This window comes from Panthera uncia (genome assembly GCF_023721935.1).
Source record: "Panthera uncia isolate 11264 chromosome E2 unlocalized genomic scaffold, Puncia_PCG_1.0 HiC_scaffold_20, whole genome shotgun sequence".
Taxonomy (NCBI): Eukaryota; Metazoa; Chordata; class Mammalia; order Carnivora; family Felidae; genus Panthera; species Panthera uncia.
The window spans coordinates 19,112,601-19,139,127 of NW_026057589.1; the positions used below are offsets into that span (position 1 = coordinate 19,112,601).

Consider the following 26,527-nt stretch of genomic DNA (forward strand, 5'->3'; position numbering starts at 1 on the left):
TGTTTGTTTTCTGGCCCTCCTTCTCCTGTATCGCGGGCATTTGGAACAGGGCCTGGTCCTTGTGCGTGTTCGGTACTCTTTTGAGTGAGCGAACGGATGAATAAGTGAATCGGGTTAGCTTTGCAGGGCCTCGCTTTGGTCGCCGGAGGACGCAGTCTGCCTACCGAGCGTGTGCGGGGCACGGTCACTGAGTGGTAGACACTCACCGAGCGAGGGCCTCCCTTATTGTTGGTATTATTACTGCTTCGTGCTTCATCTTGAAAGTCGAGGCGCCACCTCCCAAAGTTCCCCAGAGCGCGGGCAGAGGCCGAGCACGTGTAGGGCACCTGGGGGCACGAGTCTGGAGGAGGTGGCAGGCCCACCCCCTCTGGCCCCTCCCCTGCCCATCACCCGTGGGCATCCTCTGGGCGGCCGAGGAGGCCCCGCACGGGGAAGGAAGATCCTGGAGACTAGCGTTTTCTTTTTCCTGCCGTCTGATTCCAGGCAGGACAGGAGAGAGGCGCCTTGGGAGCCCTGCTCACGGCCCCACTGCCACCCCGTGTGGGTCCGCGTGTCTCCACCAGGCCAGGGCCCGGGCTGGTCTCTGTCGGGGTTCCTGTACCCGGGCACGTCCCGGGCAGCCTGCGGTCAGGCTGCGTCTCATGGCCGGGACTTTCAGGAATGCACCCTCTTGACCACACAAGCGAGGCCACACATGCCTGATTGTAGTGAACTCTGAACTCTTTAAAGGAGTGTGAGCCTCACACAGTGTCCTCAGTAAGGACTTGTTACCTTAAATCGCTTTCACGCCCCTTGCTTTATGGATTTATTTACTGTTTGCATTTCTTTTGCTCGTTGTTGAGGTCTTTGTGTTTCATTTTTAATTGGGGTATGTCTAGAATCTTCTATTTTTTTAGAAAAAGGAGTTTGTGAGCGTTTCATCTTTGAGATAGAAACATTGTTAATCTTTTTTTAAAACCTCAGGTCAGTGATTGTCACCCCTTCCCACTTCTCTTGTCAAGCCTCTCGATTTTGTGTGGGGACTTTATTTGACATAGAGAAGTTTTACGTTTTCCTGCGGTCAGATCTTAGTGTCTTAATTAGTGGCTTCTTAATGAAATGCCTTAGTTAGTGGTTTAAAAAGTTCTTCCAAATTTCAAGACTGGGCAAAAATTCCCCGTTGTTTCTTTTTCTTTCTTTCTTTTTTTTTAAGACATAACTGTAAAATTAGTCTAGAATTAATTTTTGGTATGAAGTGTAAGGTGAGGCATGGTGCTGTTTTTTCCCTCCAAATAGTTAACAAAATTGTCTAGTAGTATTCACCAGTGTTCCCTTCCCCCACTGCTTTAAAATGTCACTATTATCATGAAAATAAACATTAAAAACATTGAAAGAAAAAAGGGCGCCTGGGTGGCTCAGTCGGTTAAGCTTCCGACTTCGGCTCAGGTCCTGATCTCATAGTTCACGAGTTTGAGCCCCGTGTTGGGCTCTGTGCTGACAGCTCAGAGCCTGGAGCCTGCTTCAAATTCTGTGTCTCCCTCTCTCTCTCTCTGCCCCTTCCCCACTCACTCTCTGTGTTTCTCTCTCAAAAATAAATGAACATTAAAAAAATTTTGTAAATGGCACTATTACCACGTACTAAAGCTTTCAAATACGTGTCAAAGCCTCTTCTAGGCTTTCTGTTAGTTACTGCTGATTTTCTGTCCTTGCTCTAGCCCCATACTGTTCTAGTTATTTATTCTAGATTCATAGTGTTTGAAAGTTGAACCCTTCGTTTTGTAGATGAAGGAACAGAGGCACAGAGAGGTCAAGTACTTGGCCCAGTCCCACGGCTAGATGGGGGCTCCAAATCTCATATGCATGTAGCTTCCAGCATATGTGACCTTTCTCATAGGTTGTGTCTCAGTGTGCCTTTCTGTACTTGTTACATACGTATCCTGCTTTGCTCGCGGCATATCACTGAGATGCCTTTTTTCTTTTTAAGCAGCCGGGATCAGTTCTGTCTCTGTCTGGGTGGAACCAGTTATAAGTATCTGCCACATAAGAGTTATCATCACGAGTGAGATTAGATACGTGAATTTGATAGTACATAAAAACTTTTCGTCAGTTAATAACATAGCTTACTACTTGTCGATGTTAGTGATTTTCTGTAAGGTGTCTCTTCACTTCATACCTTTCACCTTTGAGCAGAATTCATAGTAAATACACTGTAGTCGCATGTCCTTGAATTTCCCAAATATTCCCAGTGGCAAATATTTGACTCGATTGCCCACTCCTCACTCCACCCAATAAATTATTGAGACAGCCCCACACTCTCAAAGGGCTGAAAACGATTTCAGTAATGAAAGGTTATACACCTGAACATTCTTATGAGCTACAAGGACTCTGGGTCAATTCGTGTGTCTTGGGCTGCTGGAGAAAACTGTCGACTCTAACAAAACTTCAAGGTAAGTGCATCTTGGATCTCTCTCCAGGGAGTTGTGTCGCCCACGGGCCAAGGGAACCTCAGTGATGTGGGACCCCAAGTCTGCAGTGTCTTGTGCGTGCATCTGTGGGTCAGCGTGATCCCAGTCTGCAGCATAAATTCCTAGGTGGAGACAGAAAGCACCCCACCCCAAGGTCTGTAACGCAGACCGGGCAACATAAAGAATTTCCCTGTAAAAACTTTGAAATGAGGTGTTAATTGCTTTAGAATCACATGAGGAGAGACCAAGAAGAGACCTGTTTGCTGTGAAAGCTAATAATTGGTTCCTTGAGTCCATTTAGAGGGTGACAAGCAAGGATGCTGGGAAGCGCCCCCCCCCCCCGCCCCGCTGAGGAAATCAGACGTCACCGCCTTGTCTTGCGCATGTGGGTGTGATGGGGGGTGGCGGTGAGCCTGGCTTTGTGTCCACATTAACAGGCTGACAGCATCCTTCATCATGCTCTGCGGGAACCTATGCCCGGTGGCTCCTCGACTTGGAAAATAGGTGGTCTTGCTTTGGAATTCAGTCAGGAGTGAGCTTTCAGCTGAAGCGGAAAGGTGTTATCCAAGAGTGGGGTCCGTCTCGAGTGGGATTACTGAGGCTCTTGTCACCTCTGCCTGGAACCAAGATGGGGAGAACAAGGATAAATGGCCACCACTGCCCCGCAGGGTTGCTCACTTGGACCAGGGGATGAGGACGCACCCAGGAAACAGAGAACAAGGCGGGAGAGGAAGTGTAATTAGGGATGGCAGATGGGTTTCAGGGATGGGACCGCCTGGAGCATTGTCTTGGGAAGGATTCTGAGGCTGCTTTTGAGCTCAGCAGGGAAGAGCTGGACTCTCTTTCCATGAGGAGGACGGGGCAGTGGTGCCTGAGAGATAAAGGAATCTATAGAGACACAAAACAGAACTGGGGGCCAAAAAGAGGCTTTACAAAACAGGGGAGGGAGACCACGAAGCACAGATACAAGTTGTTTTTTTTTTTTGTTTAGTTTTATGATTAAGAAATATGAAGATCGGGGCTCCTCGGTGGCTCAGTCAGTTAAGACTTTGGCCCAGGTCTTGATCTGGCTGCTTGTGGGCTCAAGCCCCATGTCGGGCTCTGTGCTGACAGCTCGGAGCCTGAAGCCTGCTTCAGATTCTGGGTCTCCCTCTCTCTCTCTCTCTCTCTGCCCCTTCCCCGCTCATGCTCTGTCTCTTTCAAAAATAAACATTCAAAAAAATAAAAAAAAAAGAAACATGAATGTAAAATATTCAAAGAGCAGAAAAGGAGAACCAGAAAATCATCAGGAATTCTGCTCATCAGAATAATAATTGTGGTTATTTGTGGCTGCATTTCCTAGTCCTCGGATCGGCTAGATCCGTGTGCGTGTTTTAACACAGTTTTCCAAAAGGGTAGCATTTTGTATCCTCTTTTCTCTTTTAACGGCTATCACTCTTTGTTCATCTTTGCATGCCTTAAGGCAAGATCTTGAAAAAAACATAAGCCCAAGGGTACAGCTTGGTGCCTTTCTCCCCAGTCATTTACTGTGGGGCATTATAAATTGACCTTCAGGGATAAAATTCTCACTTAACAGTTCATTCTTTTTTTAGTTGTAGTAAAATACACATAGAATTTACTGTCTTGACCATTTTTTTTAAGAGTTTAAGTTTTAACGTTTGTTTTTGTTATTTGAGTGTGTGTGTGTGTGTGTGTGTGCGCGCGCGCACACATAAGTGGGGCAGGGCAGGGAGAGGACAGAGGATCTGAAGTGGGCTCGAACTCACGAACTGTGAGATCAAGACCTAAGCTGAAGTCAGATGTTTAACAACCGAGCCACCCAGGCGCCCCTCTTTTAACGATCCTTAACTGAATAGTTAAGTAGCACCAAGTATGTTCACATTTGTAGTGCAACCAGTCTGTGTGAATCTATATAGTTAGTCTGAAGTCCCGCAGCCCCTTGGGATGGGCACCTATTCCTGACCTTAATTTTTATTTTTAGAGCCTCAAGTAGAGCCCAGTGCAGGGCTCGAACTCACAACCCTGAGATCAAGACCTGAGCTGAGATCAAGAGTTGGACGCTTAACCGACGGAGCCACCCAGGCGCCCATAGTTCCTGACCTTTAGAGGAGGTGGATAGAGTTTAGGGCAGTAGGGGAGGGAGGAACAGCACGCACAGCAGGGTCTCCACAGTAGGGGTGATTACCTCCCCAGGACCCCCCATTGTACAGTTGATGAAACAGAGGTGCGGGTTGTCGTTGCTTTTTGGTGTATGGGGGATAAATTTATGTTATTGAAACATAACATAAATCTGGAAAGGTGCAGATACTGTTCAGCCGAGTGCATTTTCGCCAACTTTTGCGTGACTTCTACAAACAAGTAACTTGCCACGGACCTTAGAACCAGTCGGGTGCAGACCTGGGATGCTGACTTGGGATGCCGACTTGGGTCTGCCCCACCTGCTCTGCCATCATCCTGCCTTTTAGGGGACATCTCGGTAGGGCTCCCGAGAGTAAAGTTGGATAGAAATGGACAGATCGGGGGTTTTGTGAATGTTCAGTGGTGGAATTAGACGTAGGCGTTCCAGGAGCCACTCCTGTTGAGCAGTGGAGGGACAGTGAGTCTGGGTGCTGAGGGAGGGAGTACAGGGCAGAGGTCAGCCAAAAGAGCTGCTGAGAGTTCTCAGGGGGAGAAGCAAAACCCTGGGTGCAGAATCTTGGGCAAGTGGGGCTACAGGGCGAATGTGGGAGTCGGGGAGAGACCCGTAATAACTGACATTTGCCAAGGGCTAATGTGCTGGACACTGTGCCACGCACATGACACATCTTACTGCCCCCCACACCCGCCACCTGCCCGTGAGGTAGGTAATACCATTGTACCCGCTTTTAGATGGGAGAACCGAGTCTCGGGTGGGTGAAGTGCCTTGCCCTAGGTTAAGTATCCAGTGAGGAGGAGGGGCGGGATTGGGGCAATATTGTTCTCAGAATGTCACCCACGGCCATCACATTGTATGGGCTGCCCACAGACACTCGTGGGTTAACGATGCCCAAGAAATAGCGAGCCAGCAGTGGGGTCTCCTGCTTGTGGGAGAAAGATTCCATATCTGACTTCCCGGGGTTTGTTGGAACAGTGGAAACACGGTCAAAACCGGTTTCATCATCATTCGTTAAGTGTGCTGTGGGTTAGCTGGAGTTTTCTCAGTGGATTTGCTTGAAGCTGGCGGGTACCTCCGTATTCTTACTTCATAAGCGGAGTAAGTTGATATCTGCAATTTAAGAAGAGCCTGGTTTTGGTAGGAAGTTGATTCAATTACCATTTTATAAGATTTTCTTGGTCTGGTCTTGATCCTGTGGATTTCTCTTGGTTACAGTAATTTCTGGGTGGTGATCTATCCCCTGTCATTTAAGCCAAGTGACACTGGCATTCAGTGCACCCAAAGAACATACTAGAACAGCCTTGTTCCAAGAAGATAGAAAAAGGCATTAGGTGAAGTGGCATGGAACATCTCAAACTGAGACTGTGTTGTGATCTCAGGCAAGGGTGTGATTATCTGATTTTTTTTCCCCCCGCAGGCAGGTTGATTCCTTCTGAGGTCATTAATTTCATCCACATCCAGGGGGAAATTGTGTTCATTTTGAATTAAAATAAAAGTAATGGTGTTCATCTGGTTTTGGAAACCTTCATCTCTTAAAGCTGATACGATCGGTCTGTCTATAAGTTCATCGTGGGTCAGAACAACAGTATTTATATTCATACACACAGGACATTCGATTAGATAACACAGAGGAAGAACGCATACTGACGGGGCGTGATTACCGTGAACTCAGGCAGCCCAGATTCTCCGGTCCTCCTGAATGTCATATTAGCTGGGGATATCCCTTTTGTGACGCAGGATCTTGCAGCAAAACAGTTGGGTGTAGCCGCCTGGGAGAAAGAAACGCTCGCAGCAGGGATTTTCCAAGCAGGCGCCTCAATTGCACAGAAAAACATCTTGACAGTGTTTCCACGAGCCCAGCAGTCCGAGGGTTTTGTGCACAACGTTGAAAGGGCTCTAACCAGGGCATCCTTGGGGGTTGATAGTGATGGACGGGGACACTGCCAAGTATCTGGCTGTCCCGGGGGCCTGACACAGATGTTTGCGGGGCCCACGGTGATGCAAAGAATCGAGGGCCCTTTTGGAAGCACAGGCTGCAAGATCGGTGTTTTCAGGTGCAAAGGAAAGGGCAACGTGCATACGTAACTGCGCTCTTCTGCTCAGGAATCCTGTGCTGGCTCTCACTGCTTTTGGGAAACCTTCAGGATTCTCGACCTGGGGCCTGGGGACGGGGGATGCTTCCATCTGGACCTGTGTCTCCCACCTTCTCCTGTTCCGTGGAGTTCACTTACCTGGCTCCAGCCAAAGGGTCTGTTCCCTTTGTTCGGCCAGGCCACGCCGACCACCTCCAAGTGCTCACTGTCCTCTTTGCAAAGACCGATCTTCCCTCCCACCTCCGCTCTTTCCCCGCTAATTCCCCTCTTGTTCTCAGCCTCAAGGCCACTGTCATAGGGGGCCCCTGCCACAGGGGACCTTTTGTGGTCCTCCCTGACCTCCCCAGCCTGGGACAGGATAGGTGGGTAATTCTCTTGGTGGGCTTTACCAGTGCAAGCACAATTCCCATGAAATAATGACTCATCCATTGGTGGCTTTGTGTCCTTCTCCCCCACGTTCATATCGCTGCCCCCTCCTCCCCATGCCACGTGGAGCATGTACCCGCATCCAGTAATGGGGGGTCCACTGGGAGGTGAAGACAAAACAAACTTTTGTAGCGAATGGGGGTTGGCAGGACTTGTCTCATTGCAGAATAATCTCCACCACCTTGGAAGTACCCTCTGAGCGCCACTTCTTGGTGAATTGTGAGACACACGGCATGTCGGCTTAAATGGAGGAAATCTCAAGGGTTGCTGAGCGGTTGGTTGCTGTGGCAGCTTCGTGCGTACATTGACCTTGGGGTCTGGTCAGAACATGCTGCTTTGATGACTCCACTGACTGTTTCTGGTCCTGCCCATTGAAGATGTCCAGCCAGGGATGGTTTGGCCATGCCATTCACTGCTCCCCCAGCCAAGAGGCAGACAGCCGCTCCTTTGAAGCCACGAAAATGTTTCTTATTTTGAATGTTATTTTGATTTCTTTTTTTCTTTTTTTTTTTTTAAGCTGCACACTTATTGGGCTCTGGGCTTATTTGTTTTAAGTGCTGAACTCTTCTGTTAAATTTTTATTGATTAAAAAAAAAAAACTCGGGGCACCTGGGTGGCTCAGTCGGTTAAGCGCCCGACTTCAGCTCAGGTCACGATCTCAAGGTTCGTGGGTTCTAGCCCTGTGTCGGGCTCTGTGCTGACAGCTCAGACCTGGAGCCTGCTTTGGATTCTGTGTGTGTCTCTCTCTCTGCCCCTCCCACACTCACACTCTGTCTGTCTGTCTGTCTGTCTGTCTCTCTCTCTCTCTCTCTGAAAAATAAACATTAAAAAAATTAAAAAATAAAACTCAGTTATGTACTTAAAAAAATTTTTTTTCATTTATTTATTTTTGAGAGACAGAAAGAGTACAAGTGGGGAGGGGCAGAGAGCGAAAGAGACAGAATCCAAAGCAGGCTCCAGGCTCTGAGCTGTCAGCACAGAGCCCAACGCGGGGCTCGAACTCAAAAACTGTGAGATCATGACCTGAGCCGAAGTCGGACGCTTAACTCACTGAGCCACCCAGGCACCCCCTCAATTATATACTTATATTCTTCTCATGGAAAACGATGCCTTACAGAAAAATATGAAGTACCCCTTCCTCCACTACCAGTCCCATTCCTGTCCCACATCCCGCTTTTCCAGTCTTTCTCTATGTTTCTGTATGTTCATGCTCAAGCATATTGTTTTATAGGAAGTGTATGGTATAATTTTATATAAGAGTTTATTTACACATAAGAGGAATCCTGTTGTAGGTACCATCCTGCAGTTTGCCTTTTCACTTAATAAAAGACTTTGTGGAGGGAGGCACCTGAGTGGCCCAGTTGGTTGAGTGTCTGGCTCTTGGTTTCGGCTCAAATCAAGATCCCAGGGTGGTGGGATCGAGCCCTGAGCATGGAGCCTGCTTAAGATATTCTTCCTCTCCCTCTCTCTCTCTCTCTCTCTCTCTCTCTCTGTCCCCCTCTCTGTCCGAAAGAGAGAAAAAGAGGGAAAGTCAGACTTTGTGGAGATGTATCCATGTTAGTTCATTGGAACCATATAAATTGTGCTAACTTGACTTACTCCTCTAACTGTAAATGGCAGAAGATTTAACAGATGGGCTGGGATTCCCAACACCCTGCCGTCTACTCCCTCGGCACTGGCTGGAGTACAAGCTGGTAGGGCACTCTGGGAAGGCTGCACTTCTCTTCCGGCAAGTTCTGTTGCATGTTACCAAGGGCCACTTGTGCTTGTCCCCAGACCTGATCAGGCTGGTTGTAGGTGTTACTGTAATTACATAATTTACTTGAAGATTATATAAACTTCTGGAACACGAGTGCGAAAAGAGAGTGGTCGTTTATATGAAAGCCAAACGGAATGCTTCGGAAAGTCTCAGTAGAGAGTTGCTGAAAACCAGGCTGTTGTGGGTGAGACAGCGGGGAAGGCCATACTACCACCGGCCTCATGGAGGTCTTTAAGGAAACAGGAATTGGGTGTTATCTGTTGCAAATCGCTTGGGGTTTTATGTGAGCAAGATAGTGGGGACGTCAGAGGCGGGGCCATCCTCAAGGAAGAGGCATTGTCCCTACCATGAAAGATGGGGAACAAATACACATTTTGCATGTTTCCAGTAAAAATCACATACCTGTTTCATTTCGTAATAACGATTGACTTCTTTTGGGCTCATCACCAGTCACTGGTCCTGGTAGCTGGAGACCCACCATTCTCTGTTCACATTCCATGAAATGGTTGTCCCTCCACCTCCGGCCCTGTCAGTGGATGTGATGTGAAGGACATTTCTCACCGTTCACGTTTAAACACAGTGCAGGAGCAAACAGCTCTTCTGAGATTGCATGCACAGATCAGTTGTGGGTACATGCTGAGATGCGGAATTGCTGGGTGTGGGCTCACTTGGTCGGCAGGGAAGCTGGAGCTCCGTGACCCAGGACGGGTTTTTACCTGGGAAGGAGGGTTGCACAGGGGCCGTATGTTAAACGTGCACGTATTCAACCAGCGCTTGGGTCTCTTTACTTAGTAGGCATTTCTCGTGCCTCACTTGGTGTGCCGGGGGCTGCGGTGGGCCTTGGGGGTTAGGAGATCCCCAGCATGGGGTGCCTGGCCTCGCGAAGCAGGCCAGATTATTCTGTATGTGGGAGAACAGACTGCCTGAGTCTCTGGACCTTCGTCTGAGCGGAATGCTCTCCATCTGTCCTGGTCACCTCGGACTACCTTAACACAGTACCACTGACTTGGGGGGCTTGAGCAACAGACGTTTGTCACAGCTCTGAGGCTGGAAGTCTAAGGCCAGGGTGCCAGCCTAATCGGTGCCTCGCGAGAGCCCTCTTCCCGGGCTTCCCCCTGTGTCCTCACGTGGCCGACACCGAGGGCTCTGGGCTCCCTCTTCTCGCAAGGGGTTCCCACTCTCATGTCCTCCTCTAACCCCAATTATTCCCTGAAGGCCTCCCTTCCCAATCTCATCACAATGGGGTTAGGGCCTCAGCGTGTGGATTTGGGGGGTGGGTATTGGAGACACAAACATCCAGTCTGTACCATCCCCATCATGGGAGACAGAGAGGGGAGCATTTTACAGGGGGGCAGAATGTCTAAGATTGACTTGTAGCTTTGCTCTTGAGGGGGTTGTGAATTTTCTGTTCTAGGCTTAGCGAAAGGCAAGTTCAGGGGTCCATTCCAAAGAGTGTTCGTCTGACCCCCTGCTGACTTGGAATGTGTGAGGTGGGGGAGGGCAAAGGTCTGGCATCATGGGACCCCTGTGTCCCTCCTGGTTCTGCCCATTGCTTGCTCTGTGGCCTCGAAGAGATTGCTTCACCTCTCTGGGCCTCAGCGTACACATCTGATAGGTGGGCTGGGTCGGGCTTGGGCAATCTGAAGACAGAATGGTCCTGAGATGGCACAGAGTTTGTGGCTGTCTTCGCCTTGGGCAGAATGATGCCCTTCCCTCTCCTCATATCACAGCCAAGGCTGCACGACAGCCACAGAGCCTTCTTGGTTGGCACCATGAGAACGTTCGAGAGCAATCACGTTCACCCCCATAGATGGCTGCTTACTGCGAAGGCATTTTATCGGCCAGCCATTCCCACGTTAAGGTCCAGGGCTGCTGGGACTCTGCCGTTGCCCTCCTGGGCCCTGCTGCACCTGTCTGTGGCCCTGCCTTGGCCCAGTGAGCAGTGGGTCTGAATGTGATGAGAAGGAGGTCAGTCGGGAGAACGAGAGTCTGAGCCTTGAAGGAACAAGGCCTGGGTTCAAATTCAGCCTTTAGCTCTGTGATTTCAGGCATGTTACTTTCCCCCTCGGTGCCTCAGTTTCCACACATGGATAAAACAGACTACCGTCTTAGAACAGTGCCAGGCCTAACAAAGATGGAGTTCAGTTCCCTGCGATGAAGAGAAATCCTTTGGCCCTGGAAGTCTCTCTTTCCAAGGAAGTAACTAAGTTTGAGTGCATTGTTTAAAAATTGACTCCTTCCAATCCAGCTGTGACCCCTGAAGTCCCTTCTATTTCAGAACTTCCCCTCCCTCTGTAAAGAAAAGAGTATACTGAGCTAATTGCTGGTATGAACCATATTGCAGGGAAAAAGGTTTATCCTGCTTAGGAGAATGCAGCTATTTTAAGGAACCTTTAGCACATTTTTATTTGCATCCACCTGCTGCAAGAAATCTCCATTGTGAACGAGCCTCCTTGGGGTAACCGTTCTCCTTGGAGATCAGACCCTCCGCTCAGGAGAAAGGGGGAGGGGTAGAGTGTACCAGGGGCAGGCCCTGCGTGGTGAGGTCGCCCCCCATCATTCTACCCTTCGTGGGCTTCCCTGATCGCCTCCCCTTGCTGCACCGCGGTTCTGAATTTGTGGAGACAGACCCGCACTTCCCTTTTAAATGTGGGAGGAAGTTTCCTTTTAAAACAGGGCCCAGGCTGCAACGTCATGCAGGTGAAACAGAGCGGGTTTATTGCAGCCTCTGGTGCTGCGTGTGGTAGACCTAACCTGCCAAGGCTCTCTTCTAATTACCCATTGAGCTCTCTTGTTCTCAAGGTGTGAGTTAGTGTGCGCGTGCGTGCAGGTGGGCCGGGAGGTAACCTCCTGTTTATCAACATTTCCTCCTCCAGCCAGCCTGGAACTGGCCCTCAGGCCTCAGCTTTCAGAACACACCCTCTCTGCTTGGAGTCTAGAGGCTCCCGTTTCTACCCTGGCTGGGCCCAATGCAGTGGAGCCAGGCCCATGAGTGTGTGCGTGCGTGTGCGTGTGTTTGTATACGTGTGGAGTGTTGCGTCTGCACACGTGTACGTAGGGGGGTTTACGTGCGTGCGTGTTTACATGTTTTGTGTGTGTGTGTGTGTGTAGGGCGTGTATGTGTGTGTGTTTGTACACGTATATGGAGTGTTGTGTGTGTATACACGTGTGTGTGCAGGGGGTGTCTCCAGAGTCGAGTAACTTGAGTGGCACTTAAAACTCCCCATCACCCACAGGGCAAAGTTCACCTCCTTGTTTTCCAGGCAGAGAAGGCTGAATTTGGCCCCAAATCAATCTTTATTTTCATCTCCTGCCAGTTCCTTACCAGGCACCCTGTGCCCCAGCCGCAGACAGACAGTCTTTTCTTATTGCCCAAAGGGCCCGTGATCGTGGGTACTTCCAGACCTTCGGGCGTGCCAGGGATCCCCCTTCTGTCCTCTTTCCTGGCCCAGCTCACATGCTGTGAAACCTCTGAGGCCTGCCCAGGCCTCGTCCTCCCTCCTCTGGGCTACTTAGCCTTCCGTGTGCTTGCACGACATGCTCACCGCGTGCACTGTTGTATTTGATTTAATGTGTCCGTCATCCCAGCAGACGTCCTGCTACCTGAGAGCAGGTACAGAGTCTGACCCATCACCACACGCAGCACAGTGCGTGGCGGGGCGCCCGTGCTTGGTGCTGGTCAGAGCGACGGAGCGGACGTTCGTGTGGTGAGGCTAGAACAGCTGCTTGGCAAACAGTATCGACATCGATAATAGTACGTGTTTGTTGAGTGTTCGGTGCTGGGCCCCGTGCGAAGCACTTTACCTCAGTGAATGCATTTGATTCAAACCACCCTGGCAGGCAGGTGCTGGAATTATCCCCTGTTTTCAGCCGGGAACGGGAGGCTCAGGCAGGAAGAGCAAGTTTACTCCGGGTCGCTCGATTATACGCGGTGGGTCCAGGATGCTCACCGTGAAGGAGGGTAACCAGTTACCTACCACCCTGCTCCTCTTCTGGAAACCAGCCTCTCCTTGGCACTTCTTCCACGTGACGGCGGCTTTCCAGTTCCTCTTGCCCTGCTTTCCTGGGCACAGGAACCGCCCTGCCCGCCTGCCCTCCCACGGGCCCTAGGATCTTTGCACGGGATTTCCACGTGCGGTTGCAAGCCTGGGTCTCAGCTGAATGACAGAGCACAGGGTCCCCCACATGCCTGTAAGAGAATTCCTAAATTTGCTCCAAGCGGTATCACCCCCCCGCCCCCCCTCACCGGAGGCATACCTAGTGACTGCAGGGAGAACCCATCGTGACCTACATCAGAAGGAAGTGGGGCAGCCAGTCGGGGGGAGAAACACAGATGACGCTCGCTCGCCGTGAATAACGGTGTTGCAGAACATCACAGCCACCGGTCGGGGATGAAAGGCATTGATTGATAATAGAAGCTCACACTCATCCTCATTGTTATAAGTTAATAATTTTTCTGAGACCTCCTGAGGGGACCCCGCTGCCTGAGCAGGGAGGGGAGGGAACGGCGGCCCCAGGGGAAGGAGGAGTCCTGCTCTTCAACTGAGTCTAGAGCGAGCAGACTTCCCGGCTTCTTCCCTGGCGTCAGGGGGAGAGGGAAGGACACCCGAGAAAGGACGTCTCACTCTGGTGGCGGCCGCTCACTGTGGACACCCGGTGAGACGGAGCCCAGGATGTGGGGCCCAGACGGTCTCTGAGGTGGGAAGGAAGAACCGGGCTGGAAATCCGTTCAGGAGCCAGTCCAGTGGACTGCTTTCTCTTCGTCTGTTCTCCGTGGGCTTGGCGGCAAAGGGAACGAGGCTCCGAGCGGCAGGCCATGCATTCGTGCACGCGTTCATCTGTTTCATTAATGTTTATTGAGGGTCTGTGTCCCAGGAACCACGCGAAACGTTGGGGATATAGTGATGAGCAAAGGCTGTGTCCTACCCTTGCTCTCAGCCTGCTGGAGAAGACTGATGTCAGATGCTTACAATGTGGGCTAATAAAGTAGGGTAATGAACATCATTCATTCGTTCATTCATTCATTCAACCAACCCGCGGGTGCCGAGCACCTACTGTGCTCTGGGCATTGTTCTAGACCAGCACTGCCCAATATGGTAGCCGCTAGCCACATACGGCTGTTGAGAGTTAATTAAAATTAAACGAAATTAAAAGTTCGGTTCTTCAGATTTCAGAGACTCTATGGCCACATGTGGGTAGTAGCTCCTGTACCGGCCAGGATGGACACAGACCATTTCCATCGTTGTGGAAAGTTGTGTTGGGCGGGCTGCAAAGGTGAGGCGCTTGGAAAAGCTCTCTGTCCTCGGGGTTCCAGATCTAGCGGCTTTGGATACAGACCGGTGTGTGTTCGTTAGCAGACGGGGTGGTAGGTGCACAGATGGGGCTGCACGGAAGCAGGGCATCTGAGCCGAGCCTGGCCTAGAGGGAGGGATGTTTCAGTGAATTCCGAGTCACGTGAAGAGGGTGGGGGGCAAAAGGGGCAGGGCCCAGCGTCCTGGGAGGGAGGAGCGTGTGTCCAGGCCTGGCCATTAGAAGGAGGCCAGAGAGACCGCGTGGCTGGTTGTGGGCCCCACGTGTGTTGACTGGGCCATGTGCGAGGGGCCAGCTGAAGGCAGAAGAGACCGGGCCACACAGGCTCTCCTGGGACTTTCTGCCACCCCTGAGGCCGACCCTTCCCTGGGCGTGTGGGCAGAGGGTCCTGTAACCACATCGGCCAGACTCTTGGAAGGAAGGTCTGGTTCGAGGGGCCAAGGGTGTACATCTTGCTCAGGCTGAGCCCTGGGGACAGACTGCCCCGTCAGGCAACAGCTGAGGGTGGCAGATGGGGGATGGAGAGAGGAAGGAGGAGGGGGGAGGAGGTGCCTGCTTCGAGCTGTCTGCAGGGTCCAGACATGGGTGTCTGTCCTCTCAGTGTCCAAGAAAACAACTTGGGAAGCAGCCCCTGCTCCCCTTGTGGGACCGCAGAAGGAAGGCAGAGGCAGCGGCTGTGATTCTGGGGCAGCCAGAGGGGATTCGACGTCTCCACCCGCCTGGGACTGGGTCGTGCCCTGGGGAAGAGGGGACACTGGGAGAGTCAGGCAGCCCGTTCAGCTCCGCTCTGTCCTGTCACTGGAGCAGCTCACGGCCACAGGTCCCAGCTTCCTTGTCTGCAATCTGGTGACAGTAATGTCATCCTGTAGGGCTGCGGGGACAGTTTTGACATAATCAGAGCCACTGGCGTTCGTGGAGGGCTTACCTTGAGCCAGGCATTGTGTTGCATCCTTCACACTAGGATCTCTTACCAGAGACCCTCCTGACCCGTGAGGTGGCTCGTTCTCTGTGGGGGGTTGGGGGGGCGATACCCTGTTTGTGGAGGGTGTGACCTGCTAGATGCCGGTAGCACCTGCCCCAGCGTGACACCCAGCAGCGTCTCTAGACATCGCCAGATGCCCACGGCTGAGAGCCCCATTTTATAGACGGAGCCGGCTGCCATCCGAGCCGAACCGTGGCCATCAGGCTTCAAACTCAGGTCTGTGTGCCTGGGCTGGGGCACTCATCCATGAACTCCATTTTACCTTTGGCCTGGGCGGAAGGAGCGCAGCCCAGGGCCAGGCACACAGTAGGTGGTCGGTGAGGCCTCTTCCCACGACGGAGCGCTAGTTCATTTAGTCAGAAAACCAGGCCCTTCGTGCTGGAAGCTGGCAGCGCAGGGTGGGGAGGGCAGGGCCCGACCCCCAGCCTGGCCCTGACTTACCTTACTTGCTGGCACACCACGGCCTGCTTGAGGGCGGAGGGAGCCGTTTGTACTTGACAGGCCACGATTAACCTCGCCCGGCTGGTAAATCATCCGAAGGACAGAACTTTCCCCTGGAAAATGCCAGCCTGGCCGACGCGGGCCGTTGTTTCACATCTGCACTTCCTCCCTCGGGCTTGGACGGCCCACCGGGTCGGGAGCCACGCAGAGGGCCGCCGCGAAATCGTGCCCAAGTAGATTAGTCCCTCTCTTCCCTGCCAGGGCTGGGCTGTGTGTGTGTGAGAGAGAGCGAGCGAGAGTGTGGTGGGGGTGTTGGGGAAGCAGCCCTGAGAGGCAGGCCTGAGGCCTCCTTGTTTGTTTACTGTCTTTGGAAACCACCATCAGTGATGCAATCATCCCCAGAGGGCAGAGGTGGCAAGGACTGGCCTTTGCCAAACCTGGCACTCTGGGCCTGGAGCAGGGCACGGGGTGCCGACCGGCTCCCTCGTCCCCTCTATGTCGAGAAACCGTGCATGTACACACACGTGTGCGTGCACGCTCGTATTTAACACGTGCCTGCGTGAGCTCTGTGTGCATGCGTGCACACACACGTGTGTGCACCTGTCTGTGCGTGTGCGTGTGTAAGTGTTGTGGTGTGTGATGTGACCCACCCGCGCCGTGGTTGTAGGGCCGAGGTCATGTCCTCCAGGCACCTGGCATGTGCCGATGTTGGCCCTTCTCCTTCGCCTCTCCTTTTCATACGCAGTGGATACACAGCTGGGTTGGACACACAGCTTTGCCTGTTCCTCGCTGTGACCTGAGGCCAGTCACGTGCGCGGAGTCTCAGTGTTCTCCTCTGTGAAAGGGGAGAGTTAAGGCAGCTGCGGGAGGTTGCAGTGAGGTCCACGGGTGACCGGGGTGCACCTGGCTGAGGGCCGGGCTGGGAGAGGGCAGGCCATAGATGGCTTGTCCCCCAGCTTGGGGAGGCGTGGCCTTGCCCACGGGGGGCTCAGGAGAACAGTGGGGGCTCTGGCTGCTTGCTGCTCTTGACCCTGAAAGCTTGGCGGCATCGGGTAGGACTGCATAGGCGGGTCTCATCCTACCTTCTGTGTTCTTGGTGTGGTTAGTCACATAGCTTCTGGTGCCAGGGGAGGCCTGAACTCAGTGGGGATTTCGTGCTCCTATGGCTTGCCTGGTCAGAGTTAGAAATTACTAGAAGGCCAAGGTCAGGGGCTCCAGAGACCCTGGTTTTGCTCAGTGGTGACCACCACACTGTCATTCTTACATGAAGCTGCCGCCCTTTTCTGTGGTGACAGCCCCCGGCATTCTCCCTGTTTGCCCAGGAGAGGACAAAGAATCCCACTCCCATTTTGTGCACACTGCGTGCCCCCTCCCCCCAGCTCCATCAGATAAATCCAGAGGGTTCTCAGTAACCACGGACAACGGAAAGCGAAGAAAATAGGAGTATTTTCTCTGCCTTGCCACTGTTTTCTGATTAGTCACTCCTAACTAATTAGCAAGTGACAAATGGGACAATAAAGCTCTGAAAATATCCATCGACATCCTAGAATCGCAGCCACAGACATGGCAGAGGGCCTGGCCAAGAAGCAGAGAGGGGGGAAGACATCTGTGGGAGGCAGGCACGGAGGTCCGAGGCGCTCTGGGCATGTCAGGAAGGTGGCTGCAGGTGGGCCTGAGAGACACGTGTGGGACATGTGCGAGGGGTGTGGGAAACTCCCCCCTGACACACACACACTGTCTGGGAGAAGTGGTTTCCCGTCACCATCATCCAGGGACACAGGTGGACGTCCCCCGTCCGGTGTGGAAGTTGTCAAGGGGACCCTGGGGACTGTGTCGGGGCCTCTGGCCAGGGTGGCCTCTCTCTGAAGGCAGCTGAGACCCCTCAGGTGGACAGTGTGTGGGGGCGGGTGTGTGTGTGGGCGGCAGCCGCTGCTTCCGTAGCCGGGTCCCCCCACGCCTTCTCAGGACGGCTGAGGTGGTGCCACGACATCGGGCAGAAGATGCTTTCTGGCAGCTCTGTTGACATGTCCGTGGAGGGTCCGTGGGGACCCGCTCCACATGGGCGGCACGCGGGGGGCTGGGTGGCGGTTGTCCCAGCAGGACATGCAGCCCCCCTGCCCCGCGAAGCCCCAGGATTCCCAGGGTGCTCAGCGTTGCGGTGCCGTCCTTTGGCCTTGGAGGCCCCACGGAGGTGTCTCATGTCACGTCCTCTCATGTTTGTTCGGCCACAGCCCGTCCTGTCACCATGGCTTGGCTTCAAGGGGGCAGGAATCTCCATCCCTCACCTACTGGGAAGGAGGAGGCAACTCAGTGGCCGTTGTCTCATGAAGGTAGGTTCCGTGGGGCTGATTGTCACCGGCCGGGGAGCCCGAGAGTGCCCTACAGGGCACTGTAGTTTCCCGTGGCTGGTATGACAAATTCCCACGAACTTGGAGGCTTAGAACCACACCGGTTTACTGTCTCACAGTTCTGGAGACCAGAAGTCCGACATGGGTCCCCTGGACTAAAACCAAGGCATCAACGGAGCCATGTCCCTTCAACTTTCCCAGCGTCCACAGGCCGCCCGCGTCCCCAGGCTCACGATGGCACTGCTCCCGCTCTCCGCCTCTGCCCCTCCTCCCTCCCTCTTACAGGGACCTTCTGAGGCTATGGGGCCCACGGGGTAGCCCAGCATCACCCCCGTCTCGGCAGAGCCCCGCTTGCTGTGGCAGGCCCCGTATTCACAGGTTCTGGGGATTCAGATGTGGACACCTTGGGGGGCCTGGGGGGGCGTGGTTCTGCTGGCCACAGCGGGCCAGCCCTGGCACAAGAGACCCAGATCCCTCCCGCCCCCACGTGTCCCCCCATTTCCACCAGACATTGTGCTGGGGCCGGGGGTGACTAGGTCCCAGCCCTCACAGAGTTTCCAGTCCGTCCCAGAGGGGAGGCCGACGTGAACGGGAGTTTCCACGGGCAGGCGAGTTTTATCGGGTGAGCCGGTCTCCTCCTCCAGGGCTGCGGGAAGCGACTCGTCAGCTGTGGTCTGAGGGAGGAGGAGGGTGAGGGAAGTCAGCTGGGAGCACAGACCTGCAGATGGGTCTTGGCACCCGGGGCCTGAACTCCCTGTTGCTGGAAATCCCTCCTCGTTTTTGTCCACCGTGGTGGCGCCTGCTCTGTCCTCGGACCCTCTGCCCGCTGGTTTTCTGGAAGGTGGGAGGGGTCGGCTCCCTCCCAGCCCTGGTCTCTGGCCCAGCGGCCGTGCCTCCAGGAGGCTGCCTGGACGTGGCTGCAGCGATGTGGGAAATAGGACCCAGGACCATATTTGCAAAAGCAACAGAGTTGAAAGCTGGGCGGGCAGGCTGGGTTCAGCTGTTTGCACTGGGGGAAGCGCTGGCCTCAGAGATGCCTTCTTCCTCCTCCGGCCAGAAAGGGAGGTTGTTTCAGACTCTCTGATGAGGAGCATCTATTCCAAACAAACCCTGCTGCCCGTCCGGTGCCAGCCTGGAACAGGGGAGGCGACTGTGACACGCCGGGCCGCCCCTTCACGGCGGTGGGTGAGGTTGCTCAGGCCAGCGCTGGGGGTGGGGGTGGGGGGTGGGGAGCAGGACCTCAAGTCCAGCCTTGAGATAAAAGCCGGGCACGCTCCACTGGCTGCGGACACACCTCCCCTCCCCGCCCCGGAGATGCCATTGTGTCTTGTCTTTCCCGCGCCCTCGCCTCTCGCCAGAAGCTGTAGGTCGCACGGCCAACGTTCTTCTCTGGGGTGGAAAAAATCAGGGAATGAAGTACGAGCTTCCGATTAGCAGAGACAGAAAAATCACCGGCGGGGGGGGGGTCCCTGTGCTGCGGCCTCCCCAGGTCCCCTTGCTGTCACATGCCCGCCCTCCTTGGCCTTCCAGCACCCTCTGGGCTTTGGACGCAGTGGGCAAGGGCGTCCAGTGGGCTGTGAGCAGCAAGGTGGGTTGCCACGTCATACTCGGTCCTGGGCCGGGAGGCGGAGGCTGCCTCCCCAGCTCGTGGGTGTGACGCGGCCCCCTGAGCGTGCCACTTGGGAACCGAAGTAAATAGTTGCTAAGTTAATTGTCTTCCTTGCTGAGTTCAGCGAGGGCAGAGACCCTAGGACGTGATCGGCACCCAGTAAGTGTGTACGTTGAGTGGAACCTACCTTTGCTGTAAGAATTGAGTTTTACCTCTGAATTAACCAGTTCTAGGTGTGTAGTTTGACCTCAGAGGAAATACCCTTCTCTTCCAAAGGTATTTCTACCTACTGTTCTGTAACTGAGCTCATTTAATGCAAAGAGAAGCGAAGGAGCAGGGGGATTCAGAGAAATCTCCTGCATCAGCCGGATGTACAGCCGACTAGTGGTAGTAAGTGGGGCATCTGTTCCACTGCTTTCCACAGCTGTGCCCGGGGCAGGCATCAGTAATCAATCACCACTCTTTCCACTTGAGCCCCGATGAGGCTGCAGAACCCTTCACAACTCACTTCCAGGAAGCCACCTCCAGGCATCTGAGAGGTCTGCAAAATCCCGAGTTGGCAGACAGGTCCACGGAATCTAATGCATCTCATACCTTCTACCCGGATTTCTACTCTGACTCAGGACAGTCGCCGTACTGTCTCGTTTTCATCAACAAGTGTCTGTCCTGCAGCCGCTTTACGGGCCGAATAACCCTGGTCAGGCCACTTCATTCTTCCGTGGCGCTCAGGCCCTTGTCTGTAGATTGGAGGGAATCGTACACCTGGCAAGACTCCGACTCCGTGAGACCCAAGCAAAGCACAGAACGCTTAGCACAGTGCCCGCTAGCACCTAGTGGCACTCAAGAGACCACCACAGCCTTAAAATACCTTTGTCCCCCATCTGGGGTGGGGTGGGGGGGCAGATTGAGCCCCTGGCCGCAGGTGGTGCTGGGCTGGAAGTGCCCAGGGGTGCCCAGCCCTTCCCAGAGGCAGTAAGCGTTCCCCAGCCTCTGGCAAGCCCTCCTCAGCAAAGTCCTGCAACGGGAGGGCCACCCTCTCTTGCCCTGGTGCCTCACCCCTGCATTCACAGTCCCAGGGGTCCACCCCAGGGGGCCTCGTCTCAGGTCTGCCGCATCCAGCAAAAAGCCAGAGCGAGAAGAAAGCCTGTCATTTCCCCTCTTGCAGAAATCCACAAGAAGTATTTCCAATGTTGTCATAGTTATAATAAGCAGCAGGCATCATCCAGGGTGGGGAAACGTGACGGAGCAGTGCCGAAAAAAATACCCTTGGTTCCTTTATCTCCAGAGTGGTCTCTGTGGCTCTGGAGAAATCAGGGTTCCCCTGGGCTTAGGTGGGAACAGTTTTCTCCTTTCTGACTTAGCTTGAGGGCACAGAACTACACCCCAGTGGGGGACACACAGACCTGGTGACCGTACGGACTTGCGAACATGGCTGCCAGGCCTCCCCAGGCCACGTGGCGGGGGGGGGGGGGGTTCCTCAGGCAGATCCAAGGCCCTGGGACCCTCTGTGGCGCCTGCTGCTGTTACAGGCAGCTGGTCAGGGGCGTTACCTGGGCAGGTGTGTTTCGTCTTCCTTGCCTCTGCCGGTCCCTGTTTGTCCCTGGGTTCAGATCCCTCTGTCTTCTCCAGAACTCCACGTGCCCGACGTTGCTTCAGGAGCTCCCATAACCACGATTTCGTGTCAGGAGCCCGGCCACCCTGGCAGTGCACGTATCTACCAACCCTACGTTGCTAGACTGGCTCTCAGAGGGCTGAAGCCACTGGCCTGAGGTCACACAGCTCCTAAGTGACAGAGCCAGAATGTGCCCCCAGTCCTCTGATTCTGGTGCATGTGCAGTGGGGCCGTGCGTGTGGCCTCCTCACGACACACATTGGACCTTTGCCAGAACTTTGCCTGGATGAATAAATAAAACCAGCGGTAGGGAAGAAACTCAAAAATTAAGAGGCCAGCAGTATGAAATCTGGGAGGTAGATTTGACGTGGGTCATTGTTGAGAGAAGGACTGCCTTCCTGGCCCTTCCCTGCAGCCCCATGGCCTTAGAACAGCTGTCTCTGCCTCGCCGACCCTCTGCCCCTGTCCTGCAGGGGTCCCGGAACCCCCCTCCTGCCCTGATCCGTCCGTGACCATGCACGCTAGAGCCGGTGAAACCGCTGGGGGGCAATTATTGCCACTGGGGCTGTCCTGAAGGGGGGGCCTGATTCCTGCCAAGTGATTGTTCCTCCTGGACCTTGTTTTCCTCACCTCTGACGCGGTTCAGCAGTAAAATAAATGTCTACAGCTGGGAACCACGAAGGTAACAGCCAGGAGGTAAACCTTGTCACGCAGTAAGTGCTTAATAAATAGGAGCTTCTTACTGGCTGTCCTTTATTTCTCTTACGACTTGAGTACAGTCCCTGCCAAATAGAAGCATCGTCTCCTCTGCCTTCAGCCTTTGTTTCCCTGAAAAACGCAGACCCGGCGAGGAGCCGGGAATCCAGCTGGGGAGGCATCTCGTTGGGGTCGGAACTTGGGCTCCGGAGTCACACCGGCCACACACGTCTGCACGTCTGTGACCTTTGGCAAGCCGCATCCCTGGTCTTGGCCTCGGTTTCCGCGGCTGGAGGACGGGGGGTCATTTTGCTACCACCCCTGTGGTCTCTTTCACAGTCTCACCAAAACCTCGTCAGGTGCCGCGGCCCAGCGTCCGGCACGCCGTGGTGCCCAGTGAGGACTGTTCTTGGCAGGACGTTGCGGATATCTTGGTGGACGTCGTTGCTGCCAGTCTCGTGTGTGTGGAGTGCGTATGTGTGCGTCCGCGTGTGCGTTTGGGTCGGGGAGGGGGCGCTGCCCGTCAGAGCCCTTCTCTGGGAAGGGAGTCACGCTCTTCCCGCCCTTCTCCAAGAGCCCCCGCTTGGCCAGAGCCACCAGGCGGCGTCATCTGGAGGGTCAGGAAGGTGTGGGTCTGGCCTGGTGCTGCCCACCACTGGGGCACAGCCCTTCCAAGGAGGCAGGGGCTGCCTGGGGGCTGGGAAGACCCTGCTGTGGCGTCTCCACTATGGCCCTGCCTTCCGATACAACCCGGGCCAGGGACCCGAAGAGCGAAGCCGGCCCCTTACCTGGCCACAGCTCACCTTAGTGTGCCGTCAGAGGCCCATTCTACCTGCTGGACCCCCCGCCTCCCGGGGGCTGGGATGCCTCAGGGAGCAAGGCAAATGCAGCTCAGTACGGACGGGCCAGCGGCTGGCCAGGGACACAGGCGTTGAATGTGTTAGAAGGGGACGTCTGCTCTAGAAGCTGTCCGTGGCCTTCGGTTGCTCCTACCCTTTGGCCGGATACCCTTTGGTACCCTTTGGCTCCTACCCTTTGATGGATAATGCTGCGGTGAACGTGGGGGCGCGGCTACCCTCTCGGGTCCCTGCTGTCGACTCTCCTGGGCAGGTGCCTGGGGTGGAGCTGCTGGCTCAGTGGTAATTCCGTTGTTGAACTTGGGGGGGAATCTCCTAAGCGGTTTCCCGCAGCGGCTGCCCCGTTTTGCATTCCCACCACCAGCGCGCAAGACTCCGGGGCCTCCGCACCCCCTCGGCTTTGTTATTTTCTGGTCTTCTCGTAGTAGCCACCTCGATGGGTGTGGAGCGTCCTCTCCTGGTGGGTTTTGATTCGTGCTTACCCCGGGGCCTGGCTTACCTGGTTACCCTGGCGAATGGGGAGCTCGTGTGTAACGGGGACCAGGTTTCAGGTTGGGAGGGTGAGAAGGTTCCAGAGATGGACGGTGGTGGCTTTGGCACAACAGTGGGGAAGGATTTAATGCTGCCGTGCGGTACGTTTAAAGATGGTTAAAACCATAAACTTTATATTACGTCTATTTGACCACAATTTTTTAATGTTTGTTTATTCATTTTGAGAGAGCAAGAGAGAGCGTGAGCAGGGGAGGGGCAGAGAGAGAGGGAGACAGAATCCCAAGCAGGCTCTGCACCGTCAGCACGGAGCCCAATGTGAGGCTCAAATCCGCCAACCGTGAGATCATGACCTGGCCAGAATCGAGTCGGATGCTTAACCCACTAAGGCACCCAGGTGCCCCACCACGATGTTTTTAAAAAAGGAGGTACCCCATTGGAGGAACCCAATTTGAAGGGTGTTCTGTAAACCCCCTGAGCAGTGTTCCTGAAAACTGTCAAGAACCTCAAGGGCAAAGAAGGTGGGAAACTGCTCCAGACTAGAGGATGCCAGGGCGATACGAGGACACGTGTGATGTGGCATCCGGGCTGGGACCCTGGGGCGGGAGAGGGGCCCTGGGTGGGGGACGCAGTGACGTCCAAACGGCGCGTCCGGGTCAGCCGGTACTCCGGTGCCAATCCCGGTCTCTTGGTTGTGACCGGTGCTCCAGGGTCGTGAAGATGTTAACGTGGGGGGAAATGGGGTGACAGTGTAGCAGAAGTCGCCAGAAGTCCCTGTGCTGTCTTTGCAGCTTAAAAAAAAAATTCTTAAACAATCTGAAAATAAAGTTTGAAAGAAGAGGGGTAAGCGTCTGGTCTGAGTGGGGGAGGTCAGGGAAGGGCCCCACAGAACGCTGCTTCTGCGTCAGGGCTTGATGGTGGACTGAGGCCAACCTTGCGTGGGGCGGGGGTTGGGGGAGGTGAACAGGGGCAGAGGCACCCAGCCCACCTGCTGAGGGCGGCGCCCCCTGCTTTCCGTCACTGGGAACCTGACCACTTCAGGTGTCTCACGGAAGGTGGAGTGGCACGGTGTTTGTATTTTTGTGACTGGCTTAGCGCACGTAGCGCTGTGAGCATCCAGCCCACTCTCTTCGTCCGGTCACCTCCCCGCAGACCCTTGGGTTGCTTCCGCCTTTTGGTCGTTGTGAATAATGCTTCTGTGAACAGGGATGTTCGAATGTCTCTCTGAGATCTTGGGTCTCCACCCAGAAGTGGGATGGCTGCATCATATGGTAGTTCTATTTTTAATTTCTTGAGGGATCTCCATACCAGTTTCCAAAGCGGCTGCGTTCTTTTACCTTCCCACGAGCCACGGGGAGAGGCCGGGGATCCTTCTCGACACCACCCGCCGCCCAGGCCCGCCCCCCACCACAAGGAGCGATCTGGCCCCAAATGTCAGCAGTGCTAAGGCGGAGAACCCTGGACGTGAGCGAGAGAGGGGCGGAGGGAGACCCAGACTGAGTTTGCAGGGGCGGAGCTGGGCCCGTCCAGGCGTGCTGCCATGAACGCTGTGAGGAGCATGTCCTAGAAGAAGAAGAAGCACAATCATTGCCGCGGCGGAAGGGACCCCAGGAAGGGACCCGCGGGAAGTGCCTTTCTTGCGTTATCTTCTTTAAACCCGCACCGCCGTGAGGGTGGCCGAGAATGTGTTGAAAGCGGGCCGCCCTCAGTAGGTCCTCAGGAACCCGAGCTCGCTTTCCTTGCCCATCACAGACTCACGGCCTGCAGACTGGGACCCTGCTCCCCCGTGTACTTTGTCCTTCCGTAAGCGAGGCACAAACACCGGTGGTCAGGCCAGCAGATAAGGCAGCCGAACACACACAGCCCCTCCCGGCGGAACTTGTGTGGCCCGTGGCTGTGAGCGACGGGGTGGGGTTACCTGGCAACCGGGCCCACCGCCAGTTCTGCCCACCGCCAGCACCCCCACCCCGGCCACCAGGAGACTTGCTTCTGTGTGGGGTTCCCGGCTTGGCACCCAAGGCAGGGCATGCTGGGCAGAGGAGAGGGTGTTGTTCCTTTGTGGTTCCATAATCAAAGAGACACCAGGCCTGGCCCTGAACACGATTGACTGGGTTTGGGGAAAGAACGACGAAAATGTATTATTACTGTAGCAATCGTGGTTGTATTATTGAGTACCTGCTATGTGCTGGGTATCTCGCTCATGATTCTTTTGTTCGTCTGTATAGAGGGCCTGCTGTGCGCCCGGCCAGGGCTATTCCGGGCACAGGAGATACAGCAGTGAGTGTGACAGGCAAAGTCTTTGCTTCCACAAATCCTATATTCTGGTAAGAAGAGAGAATAAATATGTGAACAAATACATAGCATTTTAAGTAGTCATAGGTATTTTTGAAGAAACGTGGCAGGGGGAGGTGAGGCACAGTAGACTCAGGGTGTCATTTCCTGGGGTCAGGGAGAATATTGGAACAGAGCCTTGAATTAGGGGACCCAGTTGTGAAGACATTTAGGGGAAAGTGTGTGTGTGCAATGGGTGGGTACAGCATGGGCAAAGGCCCTGTGGCAGGAGCAGGAGTGGCAGGTTTAAGCAACTGCAAGGAAGCCAGTGGGGTTGGAACAGAATGGGTGAGAAAGAAGGTGGTGAGAGCCAAGACCAGAGAGAGTGGGGGTGGGCAGGTCACGGAGGGTCTTGCAGGCAATTACCAGGGCTTTGGGTTTTCTTCTGGGTGAGAAAGGAGTCCGTCGTTGGAGGGTTTTGAGTAGAGGAGGGACACAATCTGACTTTGGCTTTACAAAGCATCCCTCAGGGGCGCCTGGGTGGCTCAACTGGTTAAGCGTCTGACTTCAGCTCAGGTCGTGATCTCACTGTTGGTGAGTTCGGGCCCCGCGTCAGGCTCTGTGCTCACAGCCCGGAGCCTGGAGCCTGCTTCGGATTCTGTGTCTCTTTCTGCCCCTCCCCCGCTCGTCCTCTCTTTTCTCTCTCTCTCTCTCAAAGAAAGACATTAAAAAGTTTTTTTAAAAACGCATCCCTCAGCTGCTAGATGGAGAATAGTCTAAAACTCTGATCCGACGGTTGTTAGCCATGTGTGGCCATTTAAATTTAACTGGGCACCTGTAAAGTTGCAAACTGAGTTCCTCGGTCATGGTTGCCACCTTTCAGGCACTCGCTAGCCGGTGCGGATAGCGAGCATTTCCGCCATCCCAGTAAGCCCTCTCGGGTGGTGCCGTCTGAGGGAGGCCAGTGTGCCCGACAGTCCAGGCAAGAGGTGAGGCTGACACTCGGCCTCTTGGTCTCACGGGCAGAGGCTGTGACGGTGGTCAGTCTCGGCGCTG

General features: G+C 54.4%; 2 protein-coding genes across 3 annotated transcripts in view; both read left to right on the forward strand.

Annotated features, from left to right (window-relative positions):
* Positions 1-26,527, forward strand: part of CMIP (c-Maf inducing protein) — a 230,840-nt gene that overhangs the window by 72,940 nt on the left and 131,373 nt on the right. The window lies entirely within an intron of this gene.
* The window catches only part of LOC125916350 (uncharacterized), a 30,608-nt gene continuing 6,863 nt past the window's right edge, over positions 2,783-26,527 (forward strand). Inside the window, exon 1 of the mRNA XM_049622508.1 lies at positions 2,783-26,502. The gene's annotated coding sequence lies outside the window, so the exon portion shown is untranslated. The remainder of the gene's footprint in view (positions 26,503-26,527) is intronic.